This window comes from Triturus cristatus, chromosome 5_2 (assembly GCF_964204655.1).
Source record: "Triturus cristatus chromosome 5_2, aTriCri1.1, whole genome shotgun sequence".
NCBI lineage: Eukaryota > Metazoa > Chordata > Amphibia > Caudata > Salamandridae > Triturus > Triturus cristatus.
In genome coordinates this window covers 263,435,337-263,453,131 of record NC_140588.1, presented here as the reverse complement: position 1 = coordinate 263,453,131, position 17,795 = coordinate 263,435,337, and the positions used below count along the sequence as shown (strand labels likewise).

At 46.5% G+C, this 17,795-nt stretch overlaps 1 pseudogene; it reads right to left on the bottom strand.

Annotated features, from left to right (window-relative positions):
- Positions 1 to 584: 584 nt before the first annotated feature.
- Positions 585 to 943, bottom strand: LOC146822851 (large ribosomal subunit protein eL42-like; annotated as a pseudogene).
- Between the last annotated feature and the right edge of the window lie 16,852 nt (positions 944 to 17,795).

The following is a 17,795-nucleotide window of genomic DNA, read 5'->3' as shown; positions in this document are numbered from 1 at the left end:
AGGCACTCTTTGTCAAGACTGTTTTCAGAATTCCCTGGAGCAAACAACCTAATGAGGTTTGGACTTGCTCCTCTCATGCTCTCACGCAATGCCATTTGATCTATTGTTCAAAGTGGGGGTATTTTATCTTTTTGGCTAGTCCTCTGTCTTGAATTATTAGTAAATATTCACCTAAATTGTTAAGTTTGCACTAGTTGGACCACAAGGATTCCTAAATGTTTTATTTTTCCCCATATTGATCGTCCACAGCAAAGCAGCCAGGAGAAAATACTAGTCTCTGGAAATAGAAGATACATTTCAGAAACACATCCTGAAGTAAAGAGCTAGCGAATTAACGCTGACGATAAAATCTGAATCACAAAGGAAAACGTTCTCCAGTTATTTAAAACTTTTAAAATGAAGTTTACCTTCATAATTTCCCTTGTAGAAAAAAAACGGTGGCTGAGTGTCACAGAAGACGTATTTGGATATATTTGCGCAAGCTTGTTTTTTTTTTTTCTGCAAAATGAATAATTGTGTAAATTAGATTTTTACGGGTACATTTTAGTGCACTTCTAAGTCTTGCAAACGAATATTAATTCCCTTTAGTGATCCACATTTCTTTGATATTTATTTAATTTTGAACACAGGTGATAGAGTTTAACGTGACAATTTCTCTTCTTTCCACCCAGTTCATAATGTTTGCATGGTTTCATGGCCAGCGTCCTCTTGGGCCTATATGTTGACTCCACCCACTCCTATCTTAATAAGCCCTTTTCGAAGTTTTAGTTTTGCTACGGAAGTGGCATCGTTTGTGCATCATAACCACTCTCCTTGCAATTAAATAATCGAGTCCCCTGTGCATAGAAAATTTCTTTCTCTTCTTATAGTGCATTTTTTTGTGGGGCTGCTGCTCTCTACACTTCTTGCAGAATGTCCTGAGAGTTTTCAGGACGTTAAACATCTTGCCAGCAATAATGGACTGTGTTCCACATTGTAATTTACTTCTTTGCAATCATGTTCAATCATGATTTCACATTTAAACAATTCTAATAATGAAATGTTTCTCTCAAATTCAATCATTCGTCTAATTACTTCTGCTATAGTGTTCTCACTCTATGTGAACATCAAGAAAAATGATATTTTGTTCTGCCACCAGATCATAAATTCCATTCTTCATGATGCGCTGCTTGAGAGAGGGCTGATAAAGACATCGACACGAGTTTGAAGTGCTTCATGACTGGCAGAAATCTTGCCACAAATACAAAATGAGTCAGAAGTGGTATGAATCAAACTCTGCATGTGAATGAGCAGGGAAGGTAAAAACTGGGACTGCTCAAGAAAATTATGTGTTAAGCTTGACAAGGTAACCATACCACGCTAGGGCCCTCGGCATTGAGCGCTTTCATTCCTTAGGTCCTGTGCCTTATTTGGATCTTTTTAAAGTACCCCGTTCGGCTATATTTCATTTATTTTTCAGTTGCATTATTCCTTGATTTTAAATCCGCATACTTGCACATTAAAACTAATATACACACCGCGGCTTCAGCGTGTCCCCAGCGTGTTTAAACTGACACCTAGCGCCATCTTGGGGGTAGGAAAGGACGGATAGCGGGCGCCATTTTGGGTAGCGGTACAGCAGGCAGGCTGACTCGCTGGACCTCTATTTAAGGCAATTATGCAAGCGCGCAGCGGGCGCGCTGTATTCGCGCCGGAGTCGCGCCAGAGTCCAGCCCGTCTGCGCCCGTCCGCGCTAAGGACGGGCTAGAGGACGGTCAGGATGAGACAGTAGCTGGGCACAGAGATGACAGACATGTAAACTGTATGTATACGTATCATGACTTAGTTGCCCTTAGACCCCGATGATTGCAATGTCATTACTCGTGTCCTCCTGAGGCTTTTCTGGTTGCTTTGGGTTGTGGTTGTCACTATGGAAAATGCACGCTGCCGTCAGTTCGTGCCTCTTACTCTAGTCCTCCCATTATGGCAAGTGCCACCCCTAATATCAGGACTGAGAGTGGTTACCTTATTAATGTTAGATCACTGGTGAAAAATAATATTGCCTTTAGTGAGTTTGTGTTGGTAAGAAAACCCTCTTGGGTTTTCTTAACGGAAACTTGGGCCTCTGAGTCCTCCGGCCCGGATTTGGTAGATGCCATTCCTGATGGCTATGCACTAGTAAGGATGGACCGTGTGGGACATAGAGGAGGTGGGCTGGGGATTCTTCATCAAATATCTCATTCCTGTCGCATTACTGCTCTAACTGCCCCCTCAGATCCTCCCCAGGCTCTACATTTTGTAATAACCTCCCCCCTCGCTGCTCCGTTTGTGGGCATATTGATTTATAGACAGCCGGGACCCAGAGCTGAGTTCAGCAAGACCCTGCTTAACTTTCTAGAGCCTTATTTTGGCTGTGCGCGGCTGACAGTCCTGGGGGATTTAAATTTTCACCTTGATAACGTGGACTCTAGGGAAACTTTATCCCTCTTGGATTCGCTATCCGCTTGTGGCCTTCAGCAATTGGCTAAAAACCCTACTCATCAGGCAGGTCACATCCTGGATGGGGTATTTTCTAATGACTCTAGGCTATCAACAGACTTGCCTATTCCGTTGGTTTGGTCTGATCATCTTGCTGTCCCACTGGAGCTTCTGGCCTTCTCCATAAATACCAGGCCGAAGGCTCCCAGTAGAAAAGAACTTTCGCGAAACTATAAGATGATCTCCAACGATACCTTGGCTCGTTTAATCTCTAACATTGACATTGCCACAGTGAGCGATATCAGCACGGCGGCTCTTGAATTGACTTCCTCCATTACTAGGGCTGTTGACTTGTTGGCTCCCGTCTCCCTGCGCTACTCCGCCAGGAAGAGACCTTCGGCCCCCTGGTTTTCAGACTCCTTAAGACTTTTAAGGCAGGTTTGTAGGAGGCAGGAAAGGCTGTGGGGGGTCAGCTGGGACAATAAAGAGAGAGAAAAGCATAAATCTCTTTTGAAAAAGTATAAGGCCGAGGTTATTAGGGAAAAACAGGAGTACTTCTCTAAGTTAACTACCGCGTTATCCTCCCCCAAAGATATTTTTAAAATTGTTGATTCTCTGTGCACCTTGCAAGTGCCCGACCCTATTGTCAGCTCCCAAGATTTTTGTAATAGGATCGCCCAGTTCTTCCATTCTAAAATAGCCGACATCTATTCCGCCCTTGAACTGCAAAGGGCCTCTATGCCTTCCCCCCCACTTTTGTCACATCCCCCCCAGCAAATGGAAACTTGACTTCCGCGGCGAGCTTTTCTAGCTTTCCCCCGCTTTCCTTACATCAACTGGACTTGCTGTTGAGTAAGACCAGGTCGGGGTCCCCTTTGGACCCTTGTCCTCTTAAAGTTCTTAAGGATTGCAGGGAAACTCTATTGCCCTTGTTTTTGGATATCATGAACAGGGCAATGCAGGAGGGCAGCTTCCCCACTTTATGGAAGAGTGCTGTGGTCAAGCCACTTTTAAAAAAACCAACCCTGGACCCTGAAATTCTTAAGAATATTCGGCCTATTTCATTGCTCCCTGCACCTGCAAAGATGCTGGAGACTCATTTAAATGAACATCTGTCGGCCTTCCTTGATTCTTCGGGTCTCCTGGATCAGTCCCAGCACAGTTTCCGGAGGTTTCACAGCACGGAGTCGGCTCTCATGGTTGTGCTAGATAACATTCGCACGGAGGGTGACCAGGGCCATACTACTCTCCTTTAGTGCTTGACCTGACAGCCGCCTTTGACACCCTTTCCCCCTCGATTCTAACAGCTCGTCTTAGGGAGATAGGGGTGGAAGGTTCGGCCTTGAGCCTTTTGTCCTCCTTCCTTGATCAGAGGGTCAAATTGGGCGAGTTTCTATCTCCATCCCTGCCGGTACAATGTGGGGTCCCACAGGGGTCGGCTCTTAGCCCGACCCTTTTCAACATTTATGTGGCCCCAGTTGCCAGGTTAATAAGATCTTACGGGATGGAGGTGGTTTCTTACGCTGATGACACCCAGATCATGGTGTCCCTCTCACACTCGGACAATTCCTCTGCTCTCAGCTTTAGGAATTGCATGGAGGCAGTTTCTCAGTGGATGATATATAACTCACTGAAGCTGAATGGGGAAAAAACCGAGGTTCTTGTCTTTGGTGGTAAGAGGGACATCTGGACTTCTGAGTGGTGGCCTCCTACTCTGGGAGTATGTCCTATTCCTACGGACTCGGCCCGGAATCTAGGAGTTCTGATTGACCCCTTTCTTTCTATGGCTCAGCAGGTAAATAGGACGGTTGCCACCTGTTGGGGCATCATTAATATTCTTAGGAAAATAAAAAACTACCTAGCCCCACAGGCTCGCAAACAAATTGTGGTTGCACTGGTTGCCTCACGGCTTGACTATTGCAATGCTCTTTATTCTGGTATAGATAAAGGTCTTGTGCAACGCCTGCAAACCGCCCAGAACGCGGCAGCAAAATTTGTGCTTGATGCCCCGAGGCTTTCCTCGGCTACAGCAGCTAGGAAGAGTCTGCATTGGCTTCCGATTTATGCCAGGATTACCTGTAAGACCCTATGTCTGACCTATGGGGCCTTATCTGGTCTTGGAGCTGGGGATGTTAGGGACCTGTTGGCACCTTATGCCCCCTGTAGAAATCTTCGCTCCTCTAGAAAGAGCTTGCTATCAGTGCCTCGTTTCAGGAGAGTCAAGTGGGGAGGAAGGGCTTTCTCCTCTCTAGCCCCCAAGTTGTGGAATGCCCTCCCTACTGAAATTAAAACCCAACAATCTGTCTCTCTTTTCGGGAAGGCATTAAAGACATGGCTTTTTGTCAAGGCATATCCGTGATTTTGGTTCTGTGTCTATTTGATTTTACTTTGTTAGGCACCTTGATGCCTTTGGGCTTAGTCTGCGCGTTATAAATCTCTCTTTATTCATTCATTCATTCAAGCAAGTTATGTTTTTTAAACACATACTTTGTCAATTTCCCACAAATGCCCATATATTAACATCCTCTCACACACAAACATCCACATACATCAACTGGCTATTGCGGCCTATAGTCCCCTTTGCCAGGAATCCTAATCGCATGTGATGTTCAGCACAAATCACACACAGATCAGTGAGAAAAGTCAAGGGGGCAGATTTACAAGCCCCTTGCGCCTCATTTACGCTGCCGTTGCGTCACTTTTGTGATGCAGCGGCGGCGCAAAGCCAGCGCCATGGTGCGGGGTACTTACAACGCGGCACATCTAGGAGATGTGTCACGTTGTAAAGCCCTGCACCACATGAATGCGTTCTGGCGAAGGGGGGGGGTGTTCCGGAGCAGGAACGCCTCCTAAAAGTGGCTGAGTGAAATCTACAAGATTTTACTCAGCCACTTTTAAGGCCATGCTGCATCAAAACCCTGCACCTGCTTGAAGCAGGCGTAAGGATTGACACAACATTTTAAAGATAGGGCTCCCCCGAGCCGTGCTGGATCTGCGTCGCAACTCCAGCAATGCGCGGCCTTTAAAGCAGCAGATGCGCCACGCATCTGTCCATTTTTGTCCCATGGTGCGCCACATTGTAAATGCGGTGCATCCATGGTGGCGGAGCCGTGACGCACAATAACTGGCGCATCCCTGCTGATATGCAGGGATGCACCAATTATTGTAAATCTGCCCCAAGATGTTTATGACTTTTTGGTCGGGGGATGAAAGGAACATGTACTAACCACACCGTGCTTTCTAATTCGCCAGCATATTACACTCACAGAATCTGTATTTGCAGATTCCAATCCTACACCAGAAAAAAGTTACTTTTAATGCACCAGTCAAAGCAAACAATGTAGAGATGGTTTGTTATACTAGCAGATGGGAAGAGTGCCTCTGTCTTGTTTCAGCACAGCTGCTTCATTTCTCCCAAATAAAGAATAAAAATTAAAGCAAGACTCTACAAAAGCCCTCATTGCCTGTGGCGTTGAAAATAGGCCATTGTTTCTTCGCTGAGACATCAGTGTTCTTAACTCTGGGGGCCAGGGAATATCCAGACCTTTACAGTTGGGCCCTTAAGGTCCGCTGAGAAATGAGGAATAACTGGGAAATCGGTGATGCCAGGTTGATTCCAAAGGGGATGATGGACGGAGCGTTTGAGCAAATCAAACACTCACCCCCAGTCAACTGATCTGGGTTTAATCCATCATCATTTTTTAGCTCACTCCACCACCTCAGTTCAGACATGGCCATATGCAAATCAGTCTGACCCTGTGCCTCATGGGAACAGTCCAGCCCGAACTGCCAAGCCATGTCTTCCCTGGACCGGAAACAAGCATCCTGGGACAAGCTTTGGGCTCATAACCCTCATCAGCCAGGCTATCTTGAATCCAGTGGCAAAGTGAGCACGAGACACACAGTATTTCCTCATTTGTCCCAGACTTTCACACAGAGATTTCTATTGCTTTCTGCAGCTTAAATATTTGGGTGAAAGTAAAAAGATCCACAGTATGCATGCGGATCTCATTACTCCAAATAGGCCGGTGACAGCTATTCCTGGTCCAATCCTTAGGAAGTGTAGACTTATAATGAGAGCCTGGGCTTTTTATAATGTTTAATACACATTAAGGGATATTCTCAAGAACGTGTGATAATCACCTCCAAATTCAGTTAACGCAATCTCACATATCGCCATCTATCTCAGGAAAATAACTCTGTGTCAACGTCCTATTCACAACACGGCAGTAACATGCGATAGTCCCCTGATAACCCGACAAATGACCACAGTAAATGTCCCTAGACAGAGATAAAAATCTAAAGCTCAACGTGAAAAAACATGCGATGGGGAGAACTGCGAAAAAAAATCCAGAGAGAAGCAGCGTCAGCCTGCAAGTCCCACAAGTCATGCGGCCAAAATCACTATAAAAGCGGCAACCAAAAAGTTAAACACCTACAAGACCCAAACAACTGCGAAGCACCATGGAGGTGGCCGGAGCAAGTACAGAGGACAACCAGAACTTCACAAGCCCCACGGAGGACCATCCTGGGACTATCATTGGGGAGACAATGGCAGGATTAGGAGGACCGGACACTGCACAACATGACCTGAGCCAGCAGCAACATTGTGAGTAACCACCAGCGACTGGGTGGACGGGGGGAGATGTGCACAATGGCACACATGCACAAGTGAGTAGAGCACATCTGCGGAGCAACCATGCCCAAGAGTCACAACTCTGACCAAGAGCACAATTTACCCAAGTCTGCAACATCTCAGCACTGCATACGCTCAGATCCACAAGGCACACCGCCTGAAAGGGATAAGGGCCAGCCAAATCAGAACCGAAGGGGCAACTCACCCACAATGCAGCACACACACATAAGATGCAGAGCTCCCCAACATCCACAACAATGTGTTACAAACTGCAACACATTCCCAACAGAACAGAGGACACAATTGCCGCTACCTGTGTATAGAAAATGGCCATTTGCATTTGGCATAGCAGGAAACTGTGAGATGACAATGCACAATTTCGACCTCACATCCCTGATGGCAAAGAAATGCCAAGTGTCACGCTTACAATAGTCATCTCCTCATAAACAGTCACAATGTACATTGCCATGCCATCTGACGGTACACATGTACAATGGGTAAACATAAATGTGAACACAATGTCAATCTGCATTTCCCCTTCACATTGTATAGGGAGAATCAACACCTTCTGCAGAGCAGACCCAACAACTCAGCACTGGTGATGAAGAGGACATCCCCACATCTACTCCGACGCACTGCAAAAGCACAGGGACAGCTCCGGCACCCCACCTCCCGGAGCAGGGCAGCCCAGCTGCATCCATGAGACCCACACCACCTGCACAGACCACACAGCAGGAAGCACCCACCACCACGGCTGTGTTCAGCTCGGTTCTGCCCTCTGCATCATGCCCTGGAATAACACCTCCCACTGTCCCCCTAAACACCGAGCGACACTCACCTTGGACCTGGACATGGACTACCATATTCTGTTTGGTCACCAATGACACAGCAATTACATGCGGCCATGACCCGGATAGGCATTGAGACACACATTGTCATCCAAATCAACACACATCACAGTTGAATGCAAGTGAAGGTGCGTAGACTTTATTAGCAAATGCGTGTCAGTATGGGCAAGATAAGTGCCACAACATGCAGACCAATGCAACAGTATGTCAGAATGAGGAACGTTGTCAAGCTCCGCTGTCCACTCCGGGGGAATGCCTCTCCTTCCACAGGTGTGTTTTGAGCTGCGTTGTTGTCCGCTCATGAATTCTGGGTCCAGGCAAACGCCGCCATGTTCACTGTTGTCATGGGATATGTGATCAGATCTCCAAGATGCAACACGGGGTAGGGACATGTGCACTGTGTTCCGATCTGTTGTGGCTGCAGGTACGTAGTTACTCGTCCATAAAAGCGATTGCTGCTTCACAGGCTATCATTTCCAACATGAGGTCGTGGTCGACTTCAGCAAATAGGACGGGGAGGCAATCCATTAGCTGGCCCGGACAGATGTGCTGCGTCCACCCCCTTACACCAATTAGCACTACAGCCTTATAGGGGAGTGGTTCAGTGCGGTCACTGCACATGAGGATTTGTGCAATATCCCAGCTACAGCTGCCAGCATGTAAGCAAACAATCCAGGCAGCCCATAAACGTCATAGTGACACTCCTGGTCGTGGGCCAACAGGGAGTGCACACACATGTCAAAGTCCAATTCAGCTACTGTCCTGTTGGATAGGCAGACATCCATGGCCCACTCGAATATGCATGACAGACAATGACACACAGGCTGAATGCAGGTTATGTTGGCAAGGTGGAAGCTTAGCCGGTAACTGATCAATAGCACTGCCATTGGCAGTGCCCCCCGTAAATGCTGCATTCGTGCCCGGTACAGTTCCACGTGACAGGGGTTGTGCATGTGTCTGGGATGGTCGGCCATTGCGTTGGTGGCTCTGGTTGAAGCGGCACAATGCCGTCCAGCTCCAGGTCTGTGGATGAAATGCCACATTTCGGATCAATGAGTTGTTTTAGTGTGCACCGTTTGTATGATTGGGATGTTGTAAAGACCATTCCATGCAAGATATCTTCGTGCAAGGACTCCTGTGTGGGGGTGTGTATACGTTGGTCACTCGTCTGGCTGTGCCTGGTGTGGGAGTCGGCTTTAGCTGCAATGGTATCTGTCAGGGGTTGCCGGGAAAATGTTATTCCAAGGTCAAAGGTGCAGATGTGCTTCTACTTGATGTGTCAGATAAAGGAGCTTTCATTCCTGGTGTAGTTTTGGTATCTGACTACATTCATGAGATGTGAAGTGGCTTGGTGGTGGTGGGGTGTGATGAGTGCGACTTTGTCAGTCATCTTTGACATGTCTTGTATGTGGCATATGAGCGGCATCACTGTGTATTACGTTGCCTCACAGCTGCTCCTCCCTCCTCAACCCATTCCCTTACGTGCGCTGCGAGATTGCATCACTTGCACTCCTACAGCACAGTATTGTCATGCTTGTCTGCGCATGTCCACAAGCCTGACAATGACACTATGATGTTGGCCTTTGAAGGTGGTGGGTCACACCAGTGTTGTCCTATGGTAAGGATAGGGCGGACACAGATGTGGAGTACATGCCTGGCTGGACTGGCGCAGCTATTGTGTCTAGGCATTTGGCTCATGCTACGGCAATACAGATACACACAGCACTTGGCATGAATGATCATGGACCACCAGCGGTCTTGCACCCCTTTGTCACTCCGTCCGTGCGAGCCCACCCTCCAGGTGCATGCTACATTGCAACATTTTCACTTACAGGGGGGGCGACAAAGCTACATGTGCCAGCTCTTCCCAACTGCCTGAGGGGACATGGTTGCGTCCACTGTCCACAACACAGCAGACACCAGCAGTATATATCCACATGGCCAGGTCTGTGCTCTGCATACTGAGGTCCGTCCAGCACATCACCGCCACACTTGGCATTGTATGTATTCTTATTCATGGTTTACTTGGTTCCTTCTCACATACTTGGTTCCCACCTCTACCCACATTCTGCCTTTATGTGGCTGAGGGGCCATGACGTTTTCAGAACGTCAGCTGTCAGGCTCTGCGCTGCCTGGGTGGTATTCCATGGAGGGGGATTGGGGGGCATGGGGGTGGTTGAGGAGGGTGTTGTGGCCCTATTGGGTCTACTACGAGCTGCATGATCAGTGTCTCCATGCCATGTGTTGGTCTTCAGATGTGGCTCTGGGCTGGGCTCCCTTTCATGCTGCAGGTAGTCGTCCTGCTTTACACCAGTAAAAGGCAGGTGTTAGATCCCTGCTGCTAACGCGCCTTATTGCCTGTTTTTGGTTCGCATCGCAGATCTGGCTGGTCGTTGAGAATATCGTGAGGTGGTGTTTTTGTGTGTTTTGGCACGGGAACGCCTACTCTGCATATCATTAGCATTAGTTGTCACTTTCCTCCGTGGCGATGATTTTTGCAGGAGCTATCTCTGGTAAAATGGGGATGTGGGCAGTTTGCACCAGCTTGTGAATGGGAAGATGATTCTTTCGCAACTTTTGCTGCACTAAAGTAGAGATGACTCGGAGATAAGTCATTGAGAATATGCCCCATTGCCTGCAAAATGTGGTTTATGTTTTATGTGTACATCATGATGTGTGTGTGTGCGTGGGGGTGGGTGGGTGGGAATGTGTGTGTGTGTGTGATGTGTAATCTTTTCAAAAAACACATACGGATTTGTAAACTATAATATAATTAAAATTGATTTACAATTAATAACTTGTAGAGACATTACCGTCTGTCACTATCCCAGTTTACATATCAAACAAAAAGATAATCATCGTCCCAGATATAAAAAATAATCACCAACCATGAAAATTAATGTGAAGAAACAAGTATATGTACTCTAATAAATTGAACCATCTGCTCAAAAGTGTTGATATCCTAATGATGTTAGACAGTCCAGGCTGTGAAACATCAAGAATGCAACGAATTTTGGTCTTATTATTAATCGGAGTATGAGAGAAATCTCAGACATTCTGAAGTAAAATGTATATTGACATTTTTGATAACACCAAACTTGCCTACAAAAATGTGCATATTCTAATCAGGACTGCATATAGTAAGAACTAACTATCAAATACCCATTCCAATTTGATACAGAAAAAAGTGTGTGTGATAATCAAAGAACACAAAAAACAAGACAGCACTCTAGAAAACTTGCAATACCTACGTAAAATTGACCTATAGGAGCTTTGACATTAGTGGTTGCGTTAATTAAAATTAATTTATAATGAAAAAAATGCTGGTTGACAAAACTCATACTTCTTGGCGGATGATCTCTGCACAGTACTGGAGAGTCAGTCCAGGAATGGTGGATTTTTCAGCCCAACATCTTGAGGTTTTCATCACAACAAATACGAAGTTAAATTATACAATTGTTTGTGCACCACTAACATCTGTTACCACGGAGGAAAAAAATGATTATTATGATGCACTTAAAAAAGGATTTTATAAATATTACCACAAAGATACTCATTTAGAGAACTGAGGGAAACCTGCCACTACCACATGTGTCTTCCTGGGCAGACCCCAGCCTTTTAGAAATTTAATCTGAAGTCAGTAGCAGAAAAACTTCAATGTTGCAGAAACTTTCTATGTGCATGCCGATACTGAACGGGTTACATTTTTCAAATCTGCAGATTATTTTTTTGGGAAGCAGTCAGTAAGGCCAGCTGAGCTTGCAGCTCAATGTATTTCCTTCTGACCCATCAACTACCAGGAGAGATTTTAAATGATTGAACAACCAATAAAGCTTAGAATTTTGCTCTTCTTCTTAATCATCGTCCCAGATATAAAAAATATTCACCAACCGTGAAAATTAACGTGAAGAAACAAGATTATGTACTCTAATACATTGATATTTAAATCAGTATAGAGGGAGGTAGAAGAAGCTGTGATCCATTCTGCTTCCAGCTAGTCATTTATAATCAAAGAGAATGGATCACTTGTACCTGTCACAAGGGTTCAGGTGGTTCTTTCCGACATTTGATGAAAAACCCTCACTCACGTAAAGCGGTTCGAGGGCGGTATATCTTGATTCTCCGCCTGAATTTTAACTACGTGAAAGCATCATCATTGGGTTTTCTTTCATGCTTCCTCCACCCGGAGGGAACCACTGGATGTTACAGTAGTGATCAGAGATAAAAAACACAATTGTGAAGTGCTCGTGTAGAGTGAAAAAGTAGTTAAAATGGAAAATTCCTCATGCTACCTGGACTCAATTTTATTCCGTCCGGAGCGTGGGAAAGTAATAAAAACAATAGTGTGCAGGAAGGACATGTACTTTTAATCCGAGTGGTTGGTCTCTAATAAATTGAACCATCTGCTCAAAAGTGTTGAGATCCGAATGATGTTAGACAGTCCAGGCTGTGAAACATCAAGAATGCAACAAATTTTGATCCTATTATTTATCTGAGTATAAGGTGTAAAGCCTTTATCCACATCAGAGAAATCACAGACATTCTGAAGTAAAATGTATATTGATATTTTTGATAACATTATCATATTTCAATTAAGTAATATTTGCTAGTGAGTAGATCCCACTTCTCTAGATCGAAAAGAAGACTTATCCTTCACTATAAACAATATCCAATTCTGTGAGTGTTTAGGAAGGCATTCCACAGTCAGGCATCATCAAGAATGCAGATAAGGTCAAGCAAGTTGAGAAATAAGCATTGAACATCCACGCCAAATGCAGCCAGTCACGGTAAGAAATTGGGTTGTTGGTTGAGTGGGGTGTGTCCCTGTAATGAGTAAGTTTTCCGCACTGCATGGAGTACGTCGAGTTTTTTTCCTGCTCACACTCCCCAACGGCAAGTTGGTGAGTGCGACAAATGAAAATCCACCTCCTGGCGAGATATTTTCTTGCTTGCACTCCCAAATGTCAAGTTGGCAAGCACCAACTGGAAAAATCCACCTCCCGGCGTGATTTCTCAATGCAGGCGGTCAGATTTCACGACGATCAGGTTTGCAACGGCTCATGTTGTGAAAGCTTCTGTTCGCGTTGAGAAAGTTGACGCTCGAGTACAAAATCTAATCGATCAGCAGAAAAGAAGCAGCGCCCTCTTGCGCTGTGCATGGTGCCATACGCTTTGTTTTTCCAGCGCAGGTCATACACCCGGCAATGAAAATCAATGCGAGCAGATATGAGCATGCGCGTGCAGCACGGGGAAGGTTTTGGGTCAGTTTGCAGAGTTCTGCGTAGTGGAACACCGCACTCTACATCGAGGGTTAGTAATAAGGCAATTCCAATGTTATCCTATAGGAGAGGTAGGCCTTGCAGTATTGAAAAATGAATTTAAGAGTTTTCACTACCAGGACATGTAAAATTTAAAAGCACATGTCCAACTTTTTAAATACACTGCACCCTTGCCATTGGACTGTCCAGGCCCTACCCTAGGGGTGACATATGTATTGATGAGGAAGGTTTGTGCCTGGCAAGAAGTTCACTTTTCCAGGTTGAAAGGGTAGTTTAAAACAGCACATTCACAGGCTTCCATTGCAGGTCTGAGACATGTTTGAAGTGCGATTAAAGTGAATGGCACAATCAATGCTGCAGGCCCAATAGTAGCATTTAATTTAAACTCCCTGGGCACATGCAGTGTCACTTTACTAGGGACTTACAGGCAAATCAAACATGCCAATTGGGTATAAGCCTACTCTACCATGTTTTAAAGGGGGAGCACAAGCACTTTATCACTGGTTAGCAGTAGTAAAATGCACAGAGCCCTAAGGTCAACAAAAATTATTTCAGCAAAAAAGGGGTGAAGGCAAATATGTACTTTTTTCCCTAAATTGGTGTGGGATTGTTCTTGTGTTGTGTTTTGACTTTATTACAATTTGTGTGTGCTACATAAATAATTTATATATTGCTTCTTTGTTAAGTCTGACTGCTTTTTGTGCCAAGCTACAGAGATTTAAGCACAGTTTAATTGAATTACTTTTTAAGGGTTCACCATGCAAGCGATTGTGGCTAATGCTTGACCAGAGCTACCATCTCAGTCAACCAACAACACAATCTCTCACATTGGTGTTCAGCGGTGTGAATCAGGGCTTGTGTTTGTGCTGTACCAAACAGTGATTTGTGTTAGACTAAAATCCCAGATGAATAATGTGAGACCGGCATCGTGGCGTGGGCACTCCCGACCAGCAAGCCACCCTGCAACCGCACCTGATCCCCGATGTCACAGACTTCCGGCCACCATGGCCCAACATCCCAATGGCCGGCCGGGCCCCAGCAACACCCAAGACCCCACCCTGCATGCCCGGCCGAGGGAGAGAGAAACCCCCAAGCCAGACCAGGAGGCGCCGTCCCTGTCACAACTCTGGTCTCCTCCCCAAGGAGGGTTTTGATCGGCCACCAGGCCCCCGGTGAGCGGGCGCCTCGCCTGCTGGGCGTCTGGAGTTCCTCCCAGACGGGGAACAACCTTTACAACGCAACTTTTACAACGCACTACATTTACAACGCATTTTTTACAACGCATAATCCATTACAACGCATGACATTACAACGCATGACACTACAACGCATTTTTAAAAACTACCTTTACAACGCATTCCATTACAACGCATACTACCATTACAACGCATACCATTACAACGCATAATATTACACTACACTATCCAACACTTACCCTACTATTGCACCCCCTGGAGTTAGAATAGTAATTTTTACCCCTATACTATCCAACACTTACCCTACTGTTGCACCCCCTGGAGTTAGAATAGTAATTTTTACCCCTATACTATCCAACACTTACCCTACTGTTGCACCCCCTGGAGTTAGAATAGTAATTTTTACCCCTATACTATCCAACACTTACCCTACTGTTGCACCCCCTGGAGTTAGAATAGTAATTTTTACCCCTATACTATCCAACACTTACCCTACTGTTGCACCCCCTGGAGTTAGAATAGTAATTTTTACCCCTATACTATCTAATACTTACCTTAAATGTAATTTAATATTATGCGTTGTAATGGTATGCGTTGTAAAGGTAGTATGCGTTGTAATGGAAATGCGTTGTAAAGGTATTTTTTAAAAATGCGTTGTCGTGTCATGCGTTGTAATGTCATGCGTTGTAATGGATTATGCGTTGTAAAAAATGCGTTGTAAGTGCATGCGTTGTAAAAGTGTGCGTTGTAACATCATACATCCCTCCCAGACCCACCTGAACAGATCAAAGGGCCGAGCGACAGGAAACCCGACACACCGCCCCTAGGCACCAAGACCCCTCTCAGCGAGGACTCCGGACTTCAAAGAGGAGGGGGAGTATAACAAGGGGTGCTGAAGGGACGGGAGGCAGAGAAGACCTGGACGACGAGAGCCTGCTGACCTGGTCGCGGCTCAATCGCTCCCCGAACCGAAGAACGCTATCTGAACTCTGAACCATCTGAGCCCTGCTGACGCTGTTGCGGCTCCCTGAACTCTGAACCGTCTGAGCCCTGCTGACGCTGTCGTGGCTCCCCGAACACTGAACCATCTGAGCCCTGCTGACGCTGTCGCGGCACCCCGAACTCTGAACCATCTGAGCCCTGCTGATGCTGTCGCGGCTCCCCGAACTCTGAACCATCTGAGCCCTGCTGACGCTGACGTGGCTCCCCGAACTCTGAACCATCTGAGCCCTGCTGACGCTGTCGCGGCTCCCTGAACTCTGAACCGTCTGAGCCCTGCTGACGCTGTCGTGGCTCCCCGAACACTGAACCATCTGAGCCCTGCTGACGCTGTCGTGGCTCCCCGAACTCTGAACCATCTGAGCCCTGCTGACGCTGACGTGGCTCCCCGAACTCTGAACCATCTGAGCCCTGCTGACGCTGTCGCGGCTCCCCGACTCCGAAACCACCTGTGCCTGCTGAGTGACTCGCGGCACTCTCCTCCAGGAGAATCGGCAGACATTGCCGAGAGAAACAACATCCCCCAGCTCGAGGATTGAGAGCTGTGCGAAGGATACTCCGCAGAGACACTGAACTCAAAGACTGTCCCGCTACCCCCATACCCCCATCACGAAATCGCCGCCGCTTGTGGCACTGATTCAATACCTGCATTTCGGATCATAAAGATCCCTTAAAGCTAACGATAAAGTATACTGTCTTACGAAGAACTACTGTGTGGTGTCCCTCTGTCCGAGAGTGCAAGCTCAGCGTGTGCGATCCTAGGTACGAGACCCTCCCAGGAAGGGCCTCCCTGCCCTTGCTCGGCCTAACTCTGGGAGAGGTGGGTCAACGGGTGGTCAGGAACGTATTCCGAAGCCCCCCAGAGAACGCCTTTCCAACAAATAATTTGACATTTGACACATTTAACCCGTTTTTAAATTCCTCTTAGCATTCTATTCATTGTTTTCTCCTTTTTCTAAATGTAAGTGCCCTGCCTTTATTTTACCATGGAAATGGATCTGTTCACCTTTGATACCCTCAGCAAGGTTAACCTGCTGAAGCTTTACAAACAGAAGGGGCTGAAGGCAGTCAGGAAAGCTACCAAACGCAGGCAACCCTTAGAGACTTTGAGGAAGTGCAGAGGTGGCAATCCACCTCAAATGATGATGAGAATGATGGTGAGGCAGGCACACATTTGGAGGATAATGAGAAGATTGAAGATCCAGCCCTGGGTCCTGAGCTGTAACAAGAGCCTAACACAAACTCAAGCAGATGCCCAAGATGCCAAGGATGGGTTTGGGAGCAGTGTGTCTGCCAGGGGCATGTTCTCATAGGAGCTGGAGGACAGAAAGGCAGAGAGGGAGCTCAGGCTTCAGCTGGCCAAGATGAAGCTGGAAGCAGCATACAGGAGGGCTGAGACACTAAGAGCCTTGGCTGAAAGAAATTCTTGTAGGCACTTGAGATGCAGCTGAAGATGCAGGTGCCGAAAGCCAGGAAGATTCCAGAATCCAGCAACAATGGGGGCAGCATAGCTGCACTGTCCTCTGGAGAGGTGAGGGTCCACATACTACAAAAAATGGCGCCCTGTTATGTGGTAGGAGCTGATATTGGATAGTGGTTTCCCGCTCATTAGGAAGCTCTGAGGATACACAAGGTTCCAGAAGAGTACTAGGGGGAGAAGCTTATGGAAACACATGCCCACAGTGAGGAGAAGCATTTTTCTCACACAGAGGTAAAGGACCTGACAAAGTATGCCCCAATGAAAGCCGTTGTTGTTTCCAAATTTGGACTGATCCTTGAGAAATACTGTCAAAGGTTCAGGGACAGCCACAAGCTCCCCAAACCAGTCTTGGGTGGACTTTTTAGATTGCTCCAGTAAGTCCCTGTAGGGCTGGCTGATGGGAAGCAAAATTGATGATTGTGTTGGGCTGTACAACTTAATTTTGAGGGAGCACATTCTCACTACTTGCTTTATACAGCTGAGCAAATACCTAGTCGATAGCAAGCTAACTGACCATGGGAATCTTGCTCAGGAGGTGAACCTCTGGGTTAGCATCAGAGTCTCCAAGAAGATACCTGGGGGTGATTCCAAGAGTGTTGTTTCATGTTGCCCCCAGCAGAGTGAGGGGGAGGTCAAGGTAGACACAGGCAAATCTCAGACTAAGGGGGAAGGATATGGTTTATGCCTCTTCTGAAAAGGACGGAGGGTCTTGTGGGTGGTGGTCTAGGTCACACCATTTCCAACCTTACTGCTTTTATTGTTTTCAGCTCGGACACAAGCAGGAGAACTCTGTCTGTCCTAAGAAACCACCCACCAGAGGGACCTCTACAGGGATGGCCATTATGGCCTCCGGGGTAAGCAGTCCCCAGGGCCAGGAGGTATATCATTCCTTAATCTCCC